The following is a 20,150-nucleotide window of genomic DNA, read 5'->3' on the forward strand; positions in this document are numbered from 1 at the left end:
CCCTCCACAAAGCAGATCACACAAACTGAGAGGAAGCCGGGGCTCTTAAATCTGTCAGCACACTCACAAAGGGTCAGAGGTCAGGTGACGACAGATTACAGGAACCAAGGTCCTCAGAAAGTGTGTGCGTGCGGCCTGATGGATCAGTGTGTGTGTTTTGTGACTTGATTACAGCCCCTTAACATAAAGTCGCTCAGTTTCCATGTTTATATAAATTTTCTGCCCGTTATTCCCCCTCAGGTCAAGGTCTAAACTGTTTTTTCCCCACAAAATGAATAAAATACTAAAATAAAGAGTTAAATGTTTGAAAATCTGTTTGGATGCAAGAAAAAATGGTCTTGTAATTCACAGAGAAATGAAAATGTCCAGTGTGTTACTCAGAAGTGCAGAATTAGTCTCCGTGCTCAGCCTCTTGTGTATAACAATTAATGGCTTGACTGGGATTTGTTTGCATATAAAGTGCTGTTAACACCCTTCGCAGATGCTCGGCAAACTCTGTATTTAAACGGCTTTAGCAGCTGCAGTCATTTTTTGCAGGAAGTCTCATAAACATGTCTACTTAAAAAATGGTGGCGTGATTTATTGAAACATGTGCAAACATATGCAGATACAGGATATAAGGCAAAGAGGAGTTTGTACAATTGCAAAGTTTGTTAACAGTCAATATTTGGTACGAGCGCCTTTATTCTTCAGCAGAGTGGATCATCTCTCAGGTCCTGTGTCACATCTTATTTCTGAAGCACATGACGTTCAGATACTGTTTATCTGCACTGACCTGCCTTCTTTTGTCCTCTCGTCTAGTTTCCAGCAATGAGCCAAGTTTCATTTAATCACAAGGAAATCACCTTATTGCTGCAAAAATATAGTTTTATGTCTTTTAAATTGTGTTATTTTGACATTTTTCAAATAAAGATACTGCAGGACACGACAGGCTGCTGGTAACAAAGAGCCTAAACATACAGCTTAAAGTTGGTTAAATTCACTTCAGTGTTATTTATGCCAACAGTCACCTCAAGGCACCTAAATAAGTCTGTGTAAACACGACAACTGGGACACCCATTGAGCTTTACATGGTTTAGCAAACAAACAAACAAACACGCCTCTGACAGTCGTCAGGTACGAGGACGGGACTGATAAAGAGGGAAAAACAGCCAATGGGCAAAGAAAACATTTGAAGCACTTCCAGAAGCCTGGAAACTATCGAACAAGACCAGTTTCAGATTTAACAGCTCTATATTTTATATATGTTGTGGCATTAAATATAAAAATAAACAAACAAATAAATAGTTTTCAAAAATCTGCTTTTCTGTTTTCTTTTGTTTGATCTAAAACGTAATTAAGAACATGTTTGCAGAAATGTCCAAATTCAAAAATAGAAGAAGAACTAAAGTCGAAAGAATAAAGCTGCTGACAGTCAGCTTCTCCCAGTGATTAGCCTGCAGCTAATGTCACCACCATCTCACCAGTGTCCCACTGTGGTCTCTGAAATGGGAAAATTATTATTATTAGTCAGCAACACTGTCATTGCTGTCATCCGTCTGCTGTCCTGGTGCTTTTCCATTCTCTCGGAGTCTAGGCCACGTTGGGGAGGTCAAGATATGCCCGTGGGTGGAGCCCCAGAGTCCCGCTCGTCAGCCGCCACACCTGTTCCTCATCAAACTCATCATCTGTCAGTATTTTTTTTTTTTTTTCGCCTGTCCCATTTGGTTCTTTAGCCATCAGAATTGTTGTCTGAAGACCAACAAGGATACCCAATGGATTTACTTTGCCAAATGGATCATCGTGGCATTGCCGTATTGGTCCATTTGGTCGATCTTTGTTTTTATTATTTATTATATTTTATTTTCAGATGTTACAGACGGGACAGACATGAGTGAGAGATAGGAAAGGGAGAAAGAAAGAGGAAGGAAAAGAAAAACAGAAGGGGAGAGGGACAGTGAGAAAGGGGGGGAGAAAAAAAATAAAAATCTCCTGGATCACCTGTTGAGAGAAGAATAGAAAACAAGCAAAAAAAGACAAAAAAAACAAAAAACAAAGCAACATACTAAACACAACACCATCGCATTAATCTAGCTAAGTGTAAACAGCAGTAAATACTAAATATTCAATGTTGTTGTGCAGCACGCAGGACAGATGTGCTTCGAAGTAGCAGCCAAGAAAGGTGTAATTTGGGTCTACGAGCAGTGAACACCCGTGTGCATACCTGTGTGGATCAGCGCGCTTGTATTCCAAAGGTTTCTCCATGTAATGATCTGCTAGAGGGTGTGGGGGGGCCACAGCCCCGTCCTCCGGGGTGTGAAGCAGGTATGGAGGAGATCAAAACTTCAGACATCCAGAGGCCCCCAGAACACAAGAAACCATGGAAGACCAACAGAGGGGCAGCCGCGCCACTGTCCCAGAAAGAGCTGAGGAGAGTCCCAGATGAGGGCTCACTCAGCAGCCGCGGAGCAGAAGCCAGGGGGAGTTGCAGTGACGCGCCCGTGAGCTCCGCCGGCAGCCAGCTGCGCCTGAGTGACCGAGCCCCAGGGCACCCCACCCCCGAAGGGGCCCGAGCGAGCCCCAGGCTCCAGGCCCCGATAAGCAGCCGCCAAGGAGTGAGCCGGTGTGTACCTGGACGCCCACCCCCAGACACAAAGAACCACCAACGCACCGACACCTGAGGGAGTCCGCCACCGGCAGGGGAAGTGGTGGTGGGTGGAGATAGGCCTCCAAACCTTGGAGGGCCTGAGGTGTCCCCAGAGAGGTGGCGTCTGATACCCAACCTGACATATAGACACAGACATACAGGCACACACAGACACAAACATCCATTCCCACCCTCATGCTCTCATATGCACTCACTCCACACTCAACCAACGTGGAGACAGACATAAAGAGACGCTGTACACACGATCACACTCCCCAAGCGTACTCTACAAACCGGGTCTAGGTACCCTTGCCCCTGGAGGGGGGAACTGCACCCAGACCCAGGTGGTGTTACCCTTTTCCCTGCGGTGGGGGGAGGCAGACCGCCCCGACTCCGTAGCAGCAGGGAGGCCCCACACTCCAGACCGCAGTCGGACGGCCAACTCCACCTACTAGCCCTCCCGCTCCAGCAGGCCGCAGAGAATGGGGGTGGGAGAAGACTCCAAACCTCCCTCCACCCGCTCATTGTAGTGTTGATGCATGTGTGTTCTAAGGTGCAATTAAAACCCAGGAGGGCATGGAGCTACCTGCCAAGGAGCAGCAGGTAAGCGCATAGTCCCTCCTGCTAGCCCTCAATGTCTAAGTGTATTTAAAATTGAGAGGTGGGCAACGATGCCAGGGGTGGGGTGTACACCCTGATGGTACTTTGGACTCCGTGTATCGTGCCCACCCCCAAGATCCTATATGTATGTGTAATGAGGGTGTGAGTAATGTGAATGTCTAAGTTGTGGGATAAAATTGAGGCAGAGGCAGCCAGAAGGGGACGGGGGGGGGGGGGGGGGGGGGGGTAGCCTCCTCTGCACCCTGGTGACATACCCCTACTCCAAGGCCCTGCATGTGTGGGTGGTTGTGGTGGAGCGGGAAGAGGGAGGCAGCTGGAGATGGGGAGGGAAGGAAGGGAGGGGCAAGTGACCCCTCCCTGGGGCCAGCTCCCCCGCTGACCCCAGTAGGCACTCCCACACTCCGCGACCCGCCAGGGAAAGGGGGCCCAGGCCCATCCAGACCGGGGCCCAGTGCAGCAGCGCCCCCCGGCCCCACAGAGCCCGGGACAGTCCACCCAACCCCACCACAGAGAAAACTGCACCCACCCCACCATCCACTCATCTTCCAGACTACATAAGACAATAAACACCCAGGCTGAGATCTTCCTCCACCTCTCCTGTATCTCCCCCTCCTGCAGAGAGCTCCTGAAGAGAGGAAAGCTCCTGCAAGATGTGACCATCTCCCCCACCAGTTGAAGAGCCCCCCAGGCGGTTCGACGCACCGGCGGCACCCTGCTCCAGGGCTGGGCCCCCATGCACCCACCCGCCCACAACCCCGGCAACACACCAACCAGGATCCAAGCCCCCGAGGCCCGGCCCGGGTCCCAGCCCAGAGACGGAGCGCCCCCAGAACCCCACGCCCATCCCGGACCCACCCAGGGCCAGCCAGGCTACCAGGTCAGTAACCCACGTCCGTCAGCACAGACCCTCCCCTAGCCCCGCTGCACGCAGCCGCGAGGAAACAGTCACCTGAGAGCCAACAGAGCCCCCAACCGGACATGACCGCTACCCCGGGTTGAGCCCCCCAAGGAAGATGCCTCCGGGGAACCCCCCGACGCCCTAAGCCTGTCCCTACCCCCACACCAATCACAACAGTGAAGGTGGGACCAAATTATGACCCCCCACCCCCACTAGGTGATGGAGCTGATCAAAGGAGTCCAGAGCAATTGATCTGATGTGGTGGCAGAGGCTGTATCAAGACTAATGTAATCTAATAGATAATTTCTATATTGGTTAGAATTAAGATTATTTTTATTTTTCCAGTTCACGAGGACTGTTTTCTTGGCTATGCATAGGGCAGTGAAAACCATATGGGCTATATTCTTTTCTGAAGTGACATTATCTAAGCTGCCCAGTAAACACACTAAGGGGGAGGTTGGAATGTTACATTTCAGACACTTCGATAAGTCTTCACATATCTCGCGCCAAAACTTTTGCACTGGTGGACAGAACCAAAGAGCGTGGATGTAATTGTCTGGTGTATTGCCTTGACAGTGTGAGCAGTTGTTGGAAGATGTAAAGCCCATCTTGAACATCCGATGACCTGTATAGTGCACTCTATGTAGTATTTTGTATTGTATTAATTGCAGACTTGGATTTTTAATTAATTTAAAGGTTTTTAAGCAAATCTGAGACCAGAAGTTTTGGTCTAGGTTGACTGATAAATCTGCTTCCCACTTTGCAATAGGAAGGGATATTGATTCATCTAATTTAGAAAGTGTTCTGTATATTTTAGATAATAATTTGGGGGATTTAAGAGTAAGAAAGATAATCCGCACTTAGTGGTGTTTGTAATTCAACTTGACTGAGGTTAAATTTCTTTTTTACTATGGATTTAATTTGTTGATATTCTAAAAATCTTGTCTTGTTGATCCCATATTGTGCAACTAGTCTGTCAAATGGAATAAATTCTGTTCCCTCTAATATATGTTCTAAGTATTTAATTCCTTTAGTTCAGTTCAGTTCAGTTCATTTTTATTTCAAACATTTCAAACATGTGCCTTCACAATCATTACAAAATATCATTCCATTATTTGTTTGAAAAGGAGTAGGCTGAAGTATTTACTTATTTGTCCCTACCCCTTCAAGTTTTACCTCTCATTCATTTAATTTTTTTTTGTCTTAAATTAAACAAACAACATATGAAACATATAAACATATGAAGTAAAACAAAACATAACATACATAAATCAAAAACAAGAAATTAGCAAGCCCCACCACAGTATAGTTTCTTTCATATGAAAAATACAGAATGTGTATATTTGCAGATACACAAGTTATGGAAAAACAACAAACCAAAACAAAACAAAAAAACAAAAAAACAACCAAAAAAGAACCGCAACACCATTACCAGCAACATTACCGTCCTGGGTTAACCCCGTTTTCTTCATTCTTATACTTATTTAAAATTAGGTTTTTATATTTTACTTTAAACTGTTTTATGTTTTGACTGTCTTTTATTTCTTCTGTTAGACTGTTCCATAATTTAACTCCTGCAATTGAGATTGACATAGTTCTTAAAGTTGTTCTAGCACTTTGTATTTTTAAATTCCATTTCCCTCTTAAGTTATACCCACCTTCTCTTTCTATGAACAATTTACAGATTTCTTTGGGAAGCAATTTATTTCTGACTTTATACATTATTTGCGCTGTTTTAAGCTTCACCAAGTCTTGGAATTTAATAGCTTGCATTTTGACAAAGAGTGCATTTGTATGGTCCCTGTACCCTACATTATTTATTAATCTAATGGCCCTTTTCTGTATTATAGTTATTGTTTGTGTGTTACTTTTGTATGTGTTTCCCCAGACCTCTACACAGTAGCTCATATATGGCAGTAGTAAAGCACAGTATAAAATGTGCAGTGCTTTCTGATCCAACATATGCTTTGCTTTTCCCAGGACGGCAATGCCCCGTGCCAATTTCCCCCGAACATAAGTAATGTGTGGCTTCCAACAGAGCTTGTGGTCAATGATCACCCCAAGAAATTTTATTTCATTTACTCTTTCTAAATATACATTGTCAACACATATTTCTACTTCGATGTTTTTCTTTTGGTTTCCAAACAACATAAATTTGGTTTTATCGAGATTCAATGATAATTTATTTATATCAAACCACTTCTTTAATATCGTTAATTCCTGTGTGATCATTTCCAAAACCTGTGGCAACTCCCCACCTGAACACAGTATATTTGTGTCATCTGCAAATATTACAAACTTTAAATTCTCCGATACTCTGCAGATATCATTTAAGTACATAATAAACATTTTTGGACCCAGTACTGAACCTTGAGGTACTCCACAAGCTATATCCATCAAATTAGATTTATATTCATTTATTTGTACATATTGTTGCCTATTCCCTACATAGCTTTTTAACCATTCCAAAACCACTCCCCTAAACCCGTACTTTTCCAGTTTTTTTAATAGAATTTCATGATTAACAGTATCAAACGCCTTCTTTAGATCTAAGAAAACTCCGAGCGCATACCTCTTATTATCCATACATTCCGTTATCTTTTCCATTAAATCTATCAGTGCCAAAGCTGTTGATCTGTTGCTTCTGAACCCATACTGACTATCTGTCATTAATTCATATTTTTCCACAAAACTGTCAAATCTTTTTATGAAGAGTTTTTCCAGTATCTTAGAGAACTGGGAGAGTATTGACACTGGTCTATAGTTTGTAAAATGATGTCTTTCACCGGTTTTGTAAATGGGAATAACTTTAGCAACTTTCATTTTTTGTGGAAAAACTCCTTTTTGAAACGACAAGTTGAATATATATTTTAATGGTTTTACGATACCATCAATAACTGTCTTTACTGTTACCATATCAATATCATTCCAGTCTGTACTGGTTTTGTTCTTAAGTCCTCTAACCATGTCATAAATCTCTTTCTCTTCCACTGCTCTTAAAAACATTGAGCTACTATTCCTTTTAATATTTTCACCAGTGTCCCTTTCTGTTCCATCAACCTTTATTTCTTCTTCCAGTTTTGGCCCTATGTTTACGAAGAATTCATTAAAGCCATTTACTATCTCCTCCATGTTATTAATACTTCTTGTCCCTTCTATAAAGTACCCAGGGTAATCATTATTCCTTGATTCATTTTTGATTATTCTGTTTAATACATTCCATATATCTCTTGTGTTATCTTTATTGTGTTCTAACCTTTTAATGTAATACTCTCTTTTACAGGATCTCATTATATTAGTTAATTTATTTTTGTAAGTTTTATACTTCATTTCAGTTTCTATTGTTCTCTTTTTTATGAATTCTCGATATAAGGTATTCTTTTTTTTGCTGGCATTTTGTAGTCCTTTTGTCATCCATGGTCTTCCTGCATAGTTGTGTTTCCTATTGATTTCAATTACTGGGCAGTTTTTATCAAGTAATGTGTTAAATGTTCTTAAAAATCCTTCGTAAGCTTTATTAACTTCTGTTTGTTCATATACAATATTCCAATCTTGCTTTAAAAGTTCATTTCTAAGACAATTTAAGGTCTTTTCTGTTCTTATTCTTTTGTAAATAATCTTATGTCCATCGTTGTTCACTTTATAATGGCAATTATACGATGCAAAGACTGGTAAATGGTCACTTATATCATTGATTAACAGCCCACTTTTTATCTTTCCTTCTATTATATTTGTAAATATATTATCTAATAGAGTTGCACAATGAGATGTTATTCTGGTCGGTCTTGTTATCAGTGGAAATAAACCTATGCTGTACATGGAATCAATAAATTCTTCTGTACTCTTATTATGATTTGGATTCAATAAGTCAATATTAAAGTCCCCACAAATAAACATTCTTTTCTGATTTATATTTGTAAATAAGTCCTCCATATTATCCTTAAATATCTCAATCTTAGATCCTGGTGTTCTATATATACAACTGACAATTAGGTTTTTCCTTTTTTCTATACTTATTTCCACTGATAAACATTCCATCACTCCATCAATAACAGTTGTCATTCTTCCCATTCTTTTGTACTTTAGGTTTTTATCAATGTAAAGTGCCACCCCACCTCCTTTCTTGTTGATCCTGTCTACATGAAGGAATTCATATCCATTTATTTTAAAGTCTTCTTCTTTTCCAGGAGTTATCCAGGTCTCCGATATGGCTATCACATTGAATGGCTGTTCAAACTGTTATGTAGTCTTTGATGGATTGAAAGTTTGCATATAAGCTTCGACTATTAAAGTGAACCATTGTTATACCCTGTTCTACCTTGAATTCCTTTTTAAGTTGCTCATTTGTATAATAATTGCATTCATTTGTCTTATTGTTAAAGAAATTACAATCAGGATCTATGTTGCTGTCATACATCAATGTCTTATTTTCAATATCTATATGAGTTGTTAGTTGAAAATCGTCAGACATCTGCGTTGGTTGTGCACTTGGACGGTCCCATCATATTTAGCACTGCTTTGCATTTATCAGTTATATTTTTCTAGTTCCGTCATCTCTTTGATGACTAGAACCTTAGCCTGCTCTGGTGTTCCATTTAACTTAATGAATATTTTACAGTCTGACGTCCAAGTTGACTGTATTTTCTTCTGTTTTCTTAATATTCTTGCTTGTCTTGCAATGTCTGCATTTTTCTTGATTAGGTGTTCATTTAAATAAACATTTGTACCTTTTAGCTTTCTTCCTTGCTTGAACAGTTCTTTTTTCTGTTTTCTATTAACAAAACGAATGATAATGGCAGGTATTTGATTTTTTCTCGGAAGAGGATGGCATCCCTCAATATTTTTCCTGTCCATTTCTATACCTTTGCTTTTAAAGAAGGCCATTACCTGCTCTTCCAAAGAGCGTAGCTCTTGCTCGGGTGGCTCCCCTCTCTCTGCTGCTGCTACCCATGCGTATGTCTGATGCTTGGTTTCCATTCCTGTCACTATCACATCATTTACTCTTGAATATTGTTCCAGATCTGACACCCGTCCTTCCAGCATAGCAATCTTCTTGTCCTTTTCCTCGCTCTGCCTTCTTAGTTCTTTAATATCATCCATTAAATTGAGTATCAGTTTTTGTTGTTTTGAAATTGTTGTTATTTCTTTAGACCTAAAGTTTAGGGATTTCTTTATGTCCTCCAGTTCCTCCTCATTAACGTTGCTCCTCTTAGGCGGCATCTTAACGCTCCTGGGCCTGGTGGAGCAGGAGGATCCTGGGCCTAGTGGCTGCTGGAAGAGCCTGGGCCTGGTGGCTGCTGGAGGATCCTGGGCCTGGTGGAGCAGGAGGATCCTGGGCCTAGTGGCTGCTGGACGAGCCTGGGCCTGGTGGCTGCTGGAGGATCCTGGGCCTGGTGGAGCAGGAGGATCCTGGGCCTAGTGGCTGCTGGACGAGCCTGGGCCTGGTGGCTGCTACAACTCCATTCTGGGAAATTAATCATATTATTATTTTGTAATATGTCAGGGTTATTCCAGATAGGTGTACGTTTGCATGGGATTAATGAAGACTCCGTTATTTTTAGAAACTCCCACCATGCTGTTAGAGAAAAGCTGATGTTGATACTTTTAAAGCATTCATGTCTTTTGATGTTTGAGCTAATAAATGGTAGGTCTGAAATCTCTAGATCCTTGCATAGTGCCTGTTCAACATCTAGCCAGGGCTCAACTAAGAAGGTATGTTTTAACCATTCTGAGATGAACTGAAGCCTGTTGGCTAAGAAGTATTGGTGAAAATTAGGCAGATCTAATCCTCCTCTATCCTTGGTTCTTTGTAGCGTTTTTAAGCTGATACGCGGGGGTTTATCTTTCCAAAGGAATTTGGAAATATATGAATCCAGAGATCTGAACCAATCTTGTGATGGTTTGTTAGGGATCATCAAAAATAAGTAATTTATTTTTGGCGAGATCATCATTTTTATAGTGGCGACCCTTCTGTCAGTATTTAAGGACCAGCTTCAGCTCTCAGTTGTCATCAGGCCGTCTGCATCGTGATTGGGAACCTCGTTGCTCTGTGTTTCTGCAAGTTCCTGAGTTTAAAGCCATCGTTTGCTTGTTGCCACGTACCTGTCCTCCATCAAACAAGCAGTTTCATTCTGGATTGTGTCATTTTTGGCTCTTTTTAGGGGCTTGTTCAGATTAAATAGAACAAGATCCAAAGCTTTAAAACATGTTAAAAACACAACAGCCTTAATAAACACAGAAGCAGGTTTCATACTTCATCACTTACAGAGGAGCAATCTTTATTAACATTAGTAAAAAAATATTAAACATGTAGCTCATTCTAAGCAAAGCAAAACACAACTTTGAGATTAACTCGTCGCCTTTCTTTGCAAACGCTAACACAAGTGTAAGCTAACGTATTAGCATAGAAATGAGAGCAGCTCCTGCCTTCTGTCTGTTTCTTCCTCTGTTTCCCTCTCTGTGCCTCTTCCTCGCTGCCTCTCTCCCAGTCATAGGCCACCTTTTGTCTCCATGCAAAAACTCACATTCCTCATGGCCTCTGCCCACAGACACACACACACACACACACACACACACACACACACACACACACACACACACACACACTTGTAGGCATTCCTTTGCGCAGCAACAATGAGGTCTTTGTGTTGCACACCGCCCGTGTTTTCATTTCATTTTTTATTGCTTTTGAACTCCTTGCATGGAGAATTTAATCATCTCTCCGTCGGTTCCTGAGGCTGGTTTTGAAAAGATTTTTTTTGTTTGACGGCTGGTAGTCAAGGAGGCCGGCAGCTGCACTGTGTGTGTGTGTGTGTGATCTCCCACAATGCACACGCATGCAGAAACACACCACCACATGATCCAAGGACAAAGGGCTGCATGTCTTCAGAGGAACCTGACTTGAGTTTTGTTTTTGTTTCAGCTGCTTAAAGCCAAAAGGTTGAAGGCTGTGAAAACTGAAGAGGCAGAGAAGAGCAGGAAGTGAGCGGAGATAAAAGATTTGATGAATTACAGCAGATTTTCTGCAGATTTACACCAGATTAACGTTAAGACATTTAAGATCTCTTTAATAGCGCACACTGTTCAAATAAAAAAGAAAAAAAAAACCCGTAATGGCCTTACCAGAAAACACACAATGAGCCAATCATGATGTCATATTTTTTTGCTCCTCCCAGTTTTATATTTAGTTACATCATCAGTCTGTTAGGGTGACCTGGACCAAAGTGAGGCCTTGGATCATCTGTGTAAAGTGCTACACAAAAGGCACACAAAAGAACGATAAATCCTAAAGAATAAAAAAATACAGAGACAAAAGAAAAGAAGCACGTTAGCGTGCAGTAACATAACATCGAGCTTTAAATTCAGTGCAATTTAAGTTCTTCTAGAAGGAAGTCCATGAAAACGTTTGTAGATTTTACCCAAAATAAAGTTTTTCCTCTCCCACCACACACAGCCGGCCAGTTCATACAACCACACAGTGGAGGAAAGCATTTGATCCCCGTCTGAAGTTTACTCACAAAGAAATGAGCTTTTCTATTTCTATAGTAGCTTTATCTTAACGCAGCGAGGCAGAATACCAGCCAGCGCTCCACAGTAACACCACATAAAAGTTACAAACTGATTTGCATTTCACTGACTGAAATAAGTATTTGATCCACTACAACCCGGACAGAACTTTGCACATTAAGACTGTTATTATAAAAGTAACATTGAATTTAAAAAGACCAGCACAAAGAGCCTAAAAGAGCCATTTCCTGTTTTATTTTGTAATCCTTTCTTCCCATGAATCCATTTTTTTCCTTCTACAATCAATTTTCAACACTTATTACTTCCACTAATATAAACACACGTCTCAGCTGGATTCAGTCGAGGTCAGGTCCTCGTGCTTCCTGTTTTCTAACTTTTAATAGTTTATTCAGTAGAATCTTTTGCCAGGATCATCTCAGTTATATTTAACAACAAAGTTTAGCAAAGGTCAAACTACACAAACGCAGTGTCTCACACAGGGCCGTGTGTCTGTGTTTCTGCCTGCTTACATAAGACAGCGGCTGTAAAATTTATATCAGCAGTCAAACATTTAGTTTTTACAGCCGCGCAGAACAATGGCGGGTATTTTGGTGACGGGACACCTGCAAAGCGTTTGAAATTTTAGCGTCGACTCAGGCACAAAGCTCCCTCAGAGACAGCGCACAGTCAGGTAACCCAGTTTCTGCAGAGCTGCATGCCTGTGTGCGTACCTGCTCGGCTTCGCCTCAAGCTGCTTCCCGCTCAGTGACAGGCCTTTATGTTTGCAGAGCCTTTGTGTGAAAGCAGGAACATCCTCTGAGGCCATCACGTCCAACCACAGACAGTTGATAAAATATGGATGTGGCCACGATGACGTCGCCTACTGGTTTTATACTCCAGTGTCACAGGTTTAGTCAGTGTTGTTCTATGGGGCCAATCTAAGTCTTTACTTTAAACTGCATCCACAGACTGTATGGGAGCATCACAGACACAGAGCCTGGCTAGTTAGTGCTCAGTTACATCCAAATCAATATCACTCCCCAAACTGGAGCTCAGACTTTTTGGACAGTCTGTTAATACAATTATCCACACAGCAGGCATGTTAGTGGTCAAATGTACTGCAAAGTGTGGTTTTTGTTCCTGTAAGTGTATTTCAATGCTAAACTTTTTTACTATTATCAAAGAAGAACTGCAATTTTTACTTGACTTACTTTTAGGGCAGCAATAAGAGCCCAGTGCAGTACTCCAGAGATGGAATATAAACTCAAAGGGTGGATTTATTAATATTTGTTAAATCAAACACAGCTGAGATGGAGCTACACAACTAAAAACTGAGAATCAGAAGAGGAGGGAAGCACACTACCTAGTGGGGAGGACATGGGGAACATATAGACTCCGGGTAATTAGGGAGATGGGAAACACCAGGAAACACATCGGCAACAAATCAGGGTTAATGAGACAGGAGACGTAGAACTCAACACGACGCACACAAGACCGTCATAGGATGGACAAGCGTGGAAAGCAGACCTGTGCAGTCCTCCTGTATACCATTTCATCTTATTTACATCATGAAGCACTTTGTGACTTGTTCTTGAAAAGTGCTGAATTCATTAACTTTAGTTACTTAACATGTTTAATTACCTACCAAAAAAGTTACCACTGAGGACACGGGGATGAAATATTCTGATTCTGGGCTGAGTTAATATTGAAATTTTATCTGCAAACATAATTAATCTTGTGAAATACTGAATTTCAGTGACTCACAAACTTGCCGTAACTTCTTTTTAATAGAAAGTGCAGAAAAGTTGAATTAGGTTTGAGGGGCCAGAATGTGTGTGACGTGTGAGCGAGAGTTCTCACACATATACAAACACCAACGTGTGTGTGTGTGTGTGTGTGTGTGTGTGTGTGTGTGTGTGTGTGTGTGTGTACCCAAATCTAATAAACTGACCGTAGCATCGTTACGCATCATTACTTCTCCACTAACAGTGGACGGCTGAGCAAACACGGAACATTTTTCATGCTAAAATCATGTCTTAAACTCTGGGGAGTTATTTTATTCAGTGTGTGTGAGGGTGTGAATGCGATGGTTGTTGCCTCGTTGCACAGCGGGTTTCTTTGCAGTCTAATTTCATGATGGTGGAAAGAGTGACGAGGCGTCTGCAATAACACCATTATCCAGTCTGAAATAACAGGAGCTGCTGTTACACCTGAGTGAGTCACACCTGCTCGCCTTCACAGGCACAGACTTTTCCACCCTGGTTTCTGTCTGTAGGGTCAGTCACTATGAGACATCAGCTTTAATCTAATAATCCTCCTTTTCTTTCTAATGAAGTGTGCTGAGGCTTCGCTCCATCCTGCAGTTTCATCACAGAACTGTTTTTTCTTTCAGTCATCTGTAAACTCTGGATGACGGTGGTTTTTCTGCTCCTGTGCTTCATTTCTGTGGTTGTTTCAAACCTCAGCCTGACTATCTCTTCGCACCAGCAGAGTCTCATGACTTGCCCCTCCTCACTACTCAGCTGGTTCCACACCACTAAGCATCCTTTCAGTCACCCACCAATCCCAGGCTGATGTGGAGTTTCTGTCATTTCCTGTTTTATTTTGAAATGCTGCCACACACTTCAGCTGGATCTACCTCCAGACTTTATTCTGTTTCACACCTTGTTTCTACCACACCTTTGTTCAATCAGTTGGTCAGGTATTTCAGTACCTACTACACTCTCCCACCTATCATTTTGTCTCCTCTCACTTCACAGTAAACCCTATTATTGATCATTTCCTTCTACTTTTGGCTGCTCTCTTATTTCCCAAGGATTTGTATTTAATTAAAAATGCTACAAAAGGCTCCAACAATACAGTGATGGAGAGGTGAAGTCTACTTTAAGCCTTAATCTGAAGCTGTTATGCAGTCCAAACAGGTGAATGATAAAAATGTACAGTTATCATGAAGAGGAAAATATCCACAGAGGCCTGAACAGTTTTTGTATCAGACTGTAAAAGTGTTTTTTTCTGCTGTAAAATTGGATGTTTTAACATGGGAGTCAATGGGGAATGCCTGACTGCTGGAGCCTCTGGTGGACATTAGAGTAACTGCAGGTTGTGGCACTCTAGCTTCACTTTTTCGGCTTTGATTTTGTCACTTTATTTGGGACCTCTTAAGAGAACAATCACTGTCACTGGCTGGTGCAAAGCTCCGCCCTCTGAAATTCCACCTAAAGATTCAGACGGTTACAGCTCAGCACTAATATCAGGACTGTACACGCTCACATCAATCTGGGAAATAGACACAGCTTCTAATGTGTTCATTTATTACTTAATGTGTCCGGTCGCGGCAGATAGCCGCCCCCCCCCCCCCCCCCCCCCCCCCCCCCCCGCCTGGTTCTGCCGGAGGCTTCTTCCTGTTAAAAGTAGTAATAATAATTAAAATTGCATAAAGCAACTTTAAAAATTCAATTAGGCTGTTATTAAAGTGCTTTTCAAGGCCTGTTGAAGACTTGGATGATGTGAATGATGTTTCTGTTTTCGGCCTCTTTTATTATCTGTATACTGCATCATGTGTAGAGATCTATTTTCTATTTTTCTACTTTCATCTTCTCCAGTGCAGCAGTCAGATTAGCCATCAGAGCAAGCTTCATTTCCTCTGTTTTCATTATTGTACTTTTAGTTTGCTGACATGTTTTCTCTCAAATGCTCAAAGCTACATCTCTGAATATCTGATCAATAAGTTCATATTTGACCCTTTCGTGCACTGTAAGTTGTCTTTCATTGCCTCTTTTTTCTTTTCCCATCCATCATCTCTTTGTTCACTCATACAGCCTTCCTGTAACTGCGCCTCTCTTTCTGCTTTAGCCCTTTGTGTTGTATTTTTGTAGTGGCTCGCTGACTAATGGGAGGTGAAAGGGGGAGGGAAGCGAACATCACACCCACCTGAACTTTGGACTCGCTCGTTCCACTCTCTGTTTCCCTCTCCGCCCTCCTTCTCTAACCTTTCTAAACACACACAGAACATTGTGTTCTTCAATAATGTGCAACGTTTGCCCCACTTCTTTGCTGATGACATTTTCTTTCTCATCAACCTGAATGTTTTTCTGCACAGCACCCAGATGAGCTGCACATATTTACTCTTCCTGCAGCGAATTCAAAGCAGAACTATTGCGTTTTATGTCACCCGTATTAAATTCATTATTCATTATTTTTGATCTCACATCTTACTTAATTATTACAGACAGTGTCATCACTTTTACTAACAGCATTTGCAGGAGTTACGTAACCTTACGGACCGATTTAATCCTATGTCTCTCATCAGCAGAGATGGGCAGTAACGCGTTACTGTAATCCAATTACTTTTTTCAAGTAATGAGTAAAGTAAGGGATTACTATTGCAAAAACAGTAATTAGATTACCGTTACTTTCCCGTAGGAACGCTGCGAATGAACACTGACAGAATGATCACAAACTCATGTTTAGTCTTGGTCCCGCTCTTTTAATGACTCCTCTGTGTTTGGCCTGGACCTGAGTCCATGTGAGCTGTTTGCAGTAATGAGGATCACGTTCTCAGGCTCTCCAGCGGCTCGTTCGAGCCGTCAGAAACAACGCGGACGTGTTCCGCCTCCTGCATTGTTCCCCAAATCAGCCTGAGCTCCGTGAGGATCAGCTTACATGGCGGTGTGACCTGCCAAGCAATGCACAAAGAGCAAGCGCACAGAAACACACAGTCATACGCTCACCTACACTGCTCCCAACACAACAACATTAAAACGACATATTTGTTCTGCTGAAGTCGTTGTGAACCTCTCAAGTGTGTAACAACATGATTGGCTGGTGTGTCTCACGGTCAGTCGCCAGCTTCCCTGTTCCTGTTCGGGATTCTTTGATGGTCCTGCTTCTCATTCACTTCCGACGTGTTGGCGTCACGTGAACTGTGAGGCTTGATATTTCGCCTACCATCAAAGACTTAACACATAAGAAGATGCTTGGGGTCAACTAGAAATGGTTTGATCACACATGCTGGCTGGGGTTGCGTCAGCCAGTGAAGTCGCCTTTATTCCAATACTCCTGCTGCTAACCAATCAAATCACAGTGTGGAAAAGTCCTGAGAGGGTGAGGTGTTTGAGCAAACCTGCATCAAAATGAAGAAGAAGGTGATCCCTGTGCCGAAATGCTCGCCTACAGCAGCTGCGACGTGCATACTCACGGTTTTTCTCTATTTCAGAGACTGCTGATGTTATAGAAAGATCCGGCCTGACAGCGAGCTCTCCTGCAGACGGGAGGCTCTGATGTGTTTGACAGGCCGGAGGAGGAATGAGACGTTTGGGACTTTTCCATGCGGCTCGAGCTAAATCAGCTCCATGTGTGTTTGAAGGTACAGTAAATCCAGCGCGCTGCCCCCGGCTTCATTTTAGGGAGGGGGGGATAAATGTTAAGCTGGCTAAAAGCCCTTCAAGAGTCCCCGCCCTCGGGGGGGGGGGGGGGGGGGGGGGGGGACTTTATGTATGGAGTCAAAGTAATACGATTCCCTTTCTTTCTGTCCCGGCCTCGCTGTTATATATGTGCAATCATGTTTCACAGTGTGGCAGCCCGGCTTCATGTGTCTCACATGTGATGCGTGCATGACCGTGAATATGACTGAATACCAATGCTTAGTTTTGCCACCTGATGCTGATTTAGTTCGAGTGTTTTGTATTTTTCTTCCGTTACGTTCGGCAACATTTTAGTCTCACTTTTGATCTTTTCATCTTTGAGGCTGCAGCCATCGTCATAGGCGTCGGTTTGACCCGAGAGTCGATGATTTAGTTTCATACCTTTTGTTTTTGCTCACACGCAGCTCCTGGTCACATATTTCAAAAGAAAGAACGTCAGAGAGTCGTGTTCAGGAAACCATCTGAGCCATCAGAAGAGGGAGACTGCGGTCATAAAGGGACGGACAGGGTCAGCATCGACAGGCTGACATTCTCTCCTCTGAGATGGTTGTGTGAGAAAGTCCCAGCAGATCAGCAGTTTCTGAAATACTCACCAACAATCATGTCAAAGCCGCCCTAAATCACTTTGCTTCCTCATTCTGATGTTGAGTTTGAGCTTCATCCGTCTTCATCAGCTGTCACACAGAAAATGATGGACTCCACATCTGCAGCTCACTGAGAACTTTCTCTTCTGGTCAGCGCTGAAGCTGCTTCAGTTCCTCCAAAAAATGAAAATGTCAAAGAGAAAATACCAAATGCATCAAGTTAAAAGAACACAGAGTAAAACAAATGAAGGGAAATCCCAGTTTAGCACTTTGACACAAAATATTCTCCGTTAGCATAAATATGCACACCTTTCTGTGTGTTTTCTCACATCTAAAATAACTTTATTCTCAGAGGTTAGTTGGACTCAAAGATCCAACCCTTCATCCCTGGAACTGAAGAACGTCTCACAGTTAGCAGCCATCTCTAAAATCCTCTGGACGCTTGTTTGTGTCGTTATTTTCAGGCATCGTGTTAACCTACGATAAATTAATATCAGTGGTCAGTGAGATGTTTCCACAGGAGCTGCACGTTCAGCACCACACGTCCGAGGATGCTAAAGGGACGCCATCGTGAAAATGGAGACTCTGCTTTTTATTCAGCCTTTAAATGGCGAGTCTGTTATCAGACTGAACAGGCCAGACTTTGATATTTAAACGTAGCGATATTGTAACTTTGTGTTTTGTCTTAATTATCTTTGATTTATTCTGTTTAAAAGGAGCTCATTTCCATGCAGTAACACAGTTTGTGGAGCATTATCATGAAACAGAGGAGGTCAGAGAACTCTCTCCCTCTCCTGTACAAATACCCGCCAGCACCAGGAGAAAATCCAGCGGCCGCAGACTTTCAGTCACGTGTTTCAGACTTTTCCTGGTTTTTCCCCTTAAAGCAGCAAATTCCTCCAAACCGGGTCGGGCTGTGAGCGTGTCTGCGTGTTGGACAGTTTACAGTTTTTATGTCAGTTGAGGAAACGTAAAGGAAGCAGTTGGCATTTGAGGACGCATGCTTGCTCAGTGTCTTACGATGAATCGGGAGATTAATGAAGTTCTTGTGGAAATTAAACACGGAGCTGTGGAGCTTATACACCGGCTCCTGGTGCTATGGAAATAAAACTGATCTTTCAGTTACAATATGAAATATTTAAAAACACTCTGTCTGTGTTTTTGGCTGCTAAATAGAAAACCTTTCAAAAAAATAAATGATGCAGTCTTTCAGCTGTTAAACGTGTGTCTTGGTGGGTTGCTGTGGATTTTAAAAGGTTCAAATTAGAAAGGCTGACACAGAGCCTTCAGTTTTCAGGCCCCTCTTCTGTGGAACCAGCTTCCAGTTTGGATTCAGGAGACAGACACTATCTCTACTTTCAAGATTAGGCTTCAAACTTTCCTTTTTGCTAAAGCATATAGTTAGGGCTGGACCAGGTGACCCTGAATCCTCCCTTAGTTATGCTGCAATAGACGTAGGCTGCCGGGGATTCCCATGATGCATTGAGTTTTTCCTTTCCAGTCACCTTTCTCACTCACTATGTATTAACAGACCTCTCTGCATTGAATCATATCTGTTATTAACCTCTGTCTCTCTTCCACAGCATGTCTTCATCCTGTCTTCCTTCTCTCACCCCAACCAATCACAGCAGATGGCCCCGCCCCTCCCTGAGCCTGGTTCTGCCGGAGGTTTCTTCCTGTTATGATCAAGCACTGTTGCTAAAGTGCTGCTCAGAGGGGCTCATATGATTGTTGGGTTTTTCTCTGTATGTATTATTGTAGGGTCTGCCTTACAGTATAAAGCGCCTTGAGGCGACTGTTGTGATTTGGCGCTGTGTAAATAAAATTGAATTGAATTGACTGTGGGTGTCAGGATCAGAGGGAGGGCGAGGATCTCAGGAGGGACTCGGTGTACAGCATTCTGCATGCTTCCTGTATGCTTCCTGGCTGTGGGGAGTTGGGCACGTCCCACTCCCAGGAGAACTGCAATATTCTTAGGACCTGCTGGAAAGATCATGCGTCTCAGTTTACTAATGAAAGTAGATGCTAGTGACCTGAAAAAGAAGCTTGTCTTCCCAGAAGTGGTGATGGTGAGTAAACAGACTGAACAAAGTCCTGATTGACGAGGCCCGTGGAAGGATGACAGCCTCATTTCCCACTGAGCCCACAGCAGCATCGCTGCACTCTGTGCTGCAGGAGATCGACTCGGAGCTCAAAGCCACGAAGAAGCTGCTGGAGAGAGAACCTCGGCAGCTGAGGCCAGCTCTGCACGCTCATCTTTGATGAGCGCTCGCATGTCTGGTCTCCTGGACTCGACCCTGTAACAAGACAGAGCCTCTCTGAAGTTCTGCAGCACAGTGTCCTCAGACTGCCGTATGACTTTAATTATTAATAAACGTCTGTTATTCTGTTGATCCACTCGTTGAAAAACTGGGCAATAATTCACAACTCTGCTTCAAAACTTTATATCTGTGTTAGTAATAAATCATACTCTGTCCTGTGACACAAATAAG

General features: G+C 42.6%; 1 long non-coding RNA gene across 2 annotated transcripts; it reads right to left on the minus strand.

Annotated features, from left to right (window-relative positions):
* Window positions 1-10,119: 10,119 nt before the first annotated feature.
* On the minus strand, window positions 10,120-13,249 carry LOC101470733 (uncharacterized). Of its 2 annotated transcripts, XR_013098784.1 has the most exons (4): window positions 12,863-13,249; window positions 12,383-12,620; window positions 11,268-11,430; window positions 10,120-11,101 (listed from the first exon to the last, which is right to left on the minus strand). It is a non-coding gene; the product is annotated as an uncharacterized LOC101470733 (long non-coding RNA). The 2 variants fall into 2 exon arrangements; XR_191379.6 differs by lacking the exon at window positions 12,383-12,620 and having other exon boundaries at window positions 12,863-13,247.
* Window positions 13,250-20,150: the final 6,901 nt, after the last annotated feature.

Source organism: Maylandia zebra, linkage group LG5 (genome assembly GCF_041146795.1).
Source record: "Maylandia zebra isolate NMK-2024a linkage group LG5, Mzebra_GT3a, whole genome shotgun sequence".
In the NCBI taxonomy this organism is placed as follows: domain Eukaryota; kingdom Metazoa; phylum Chordata; class Actinopteri; order Cichliformes; family Cichlidae; genus Maylandia; species Maylandia zebra.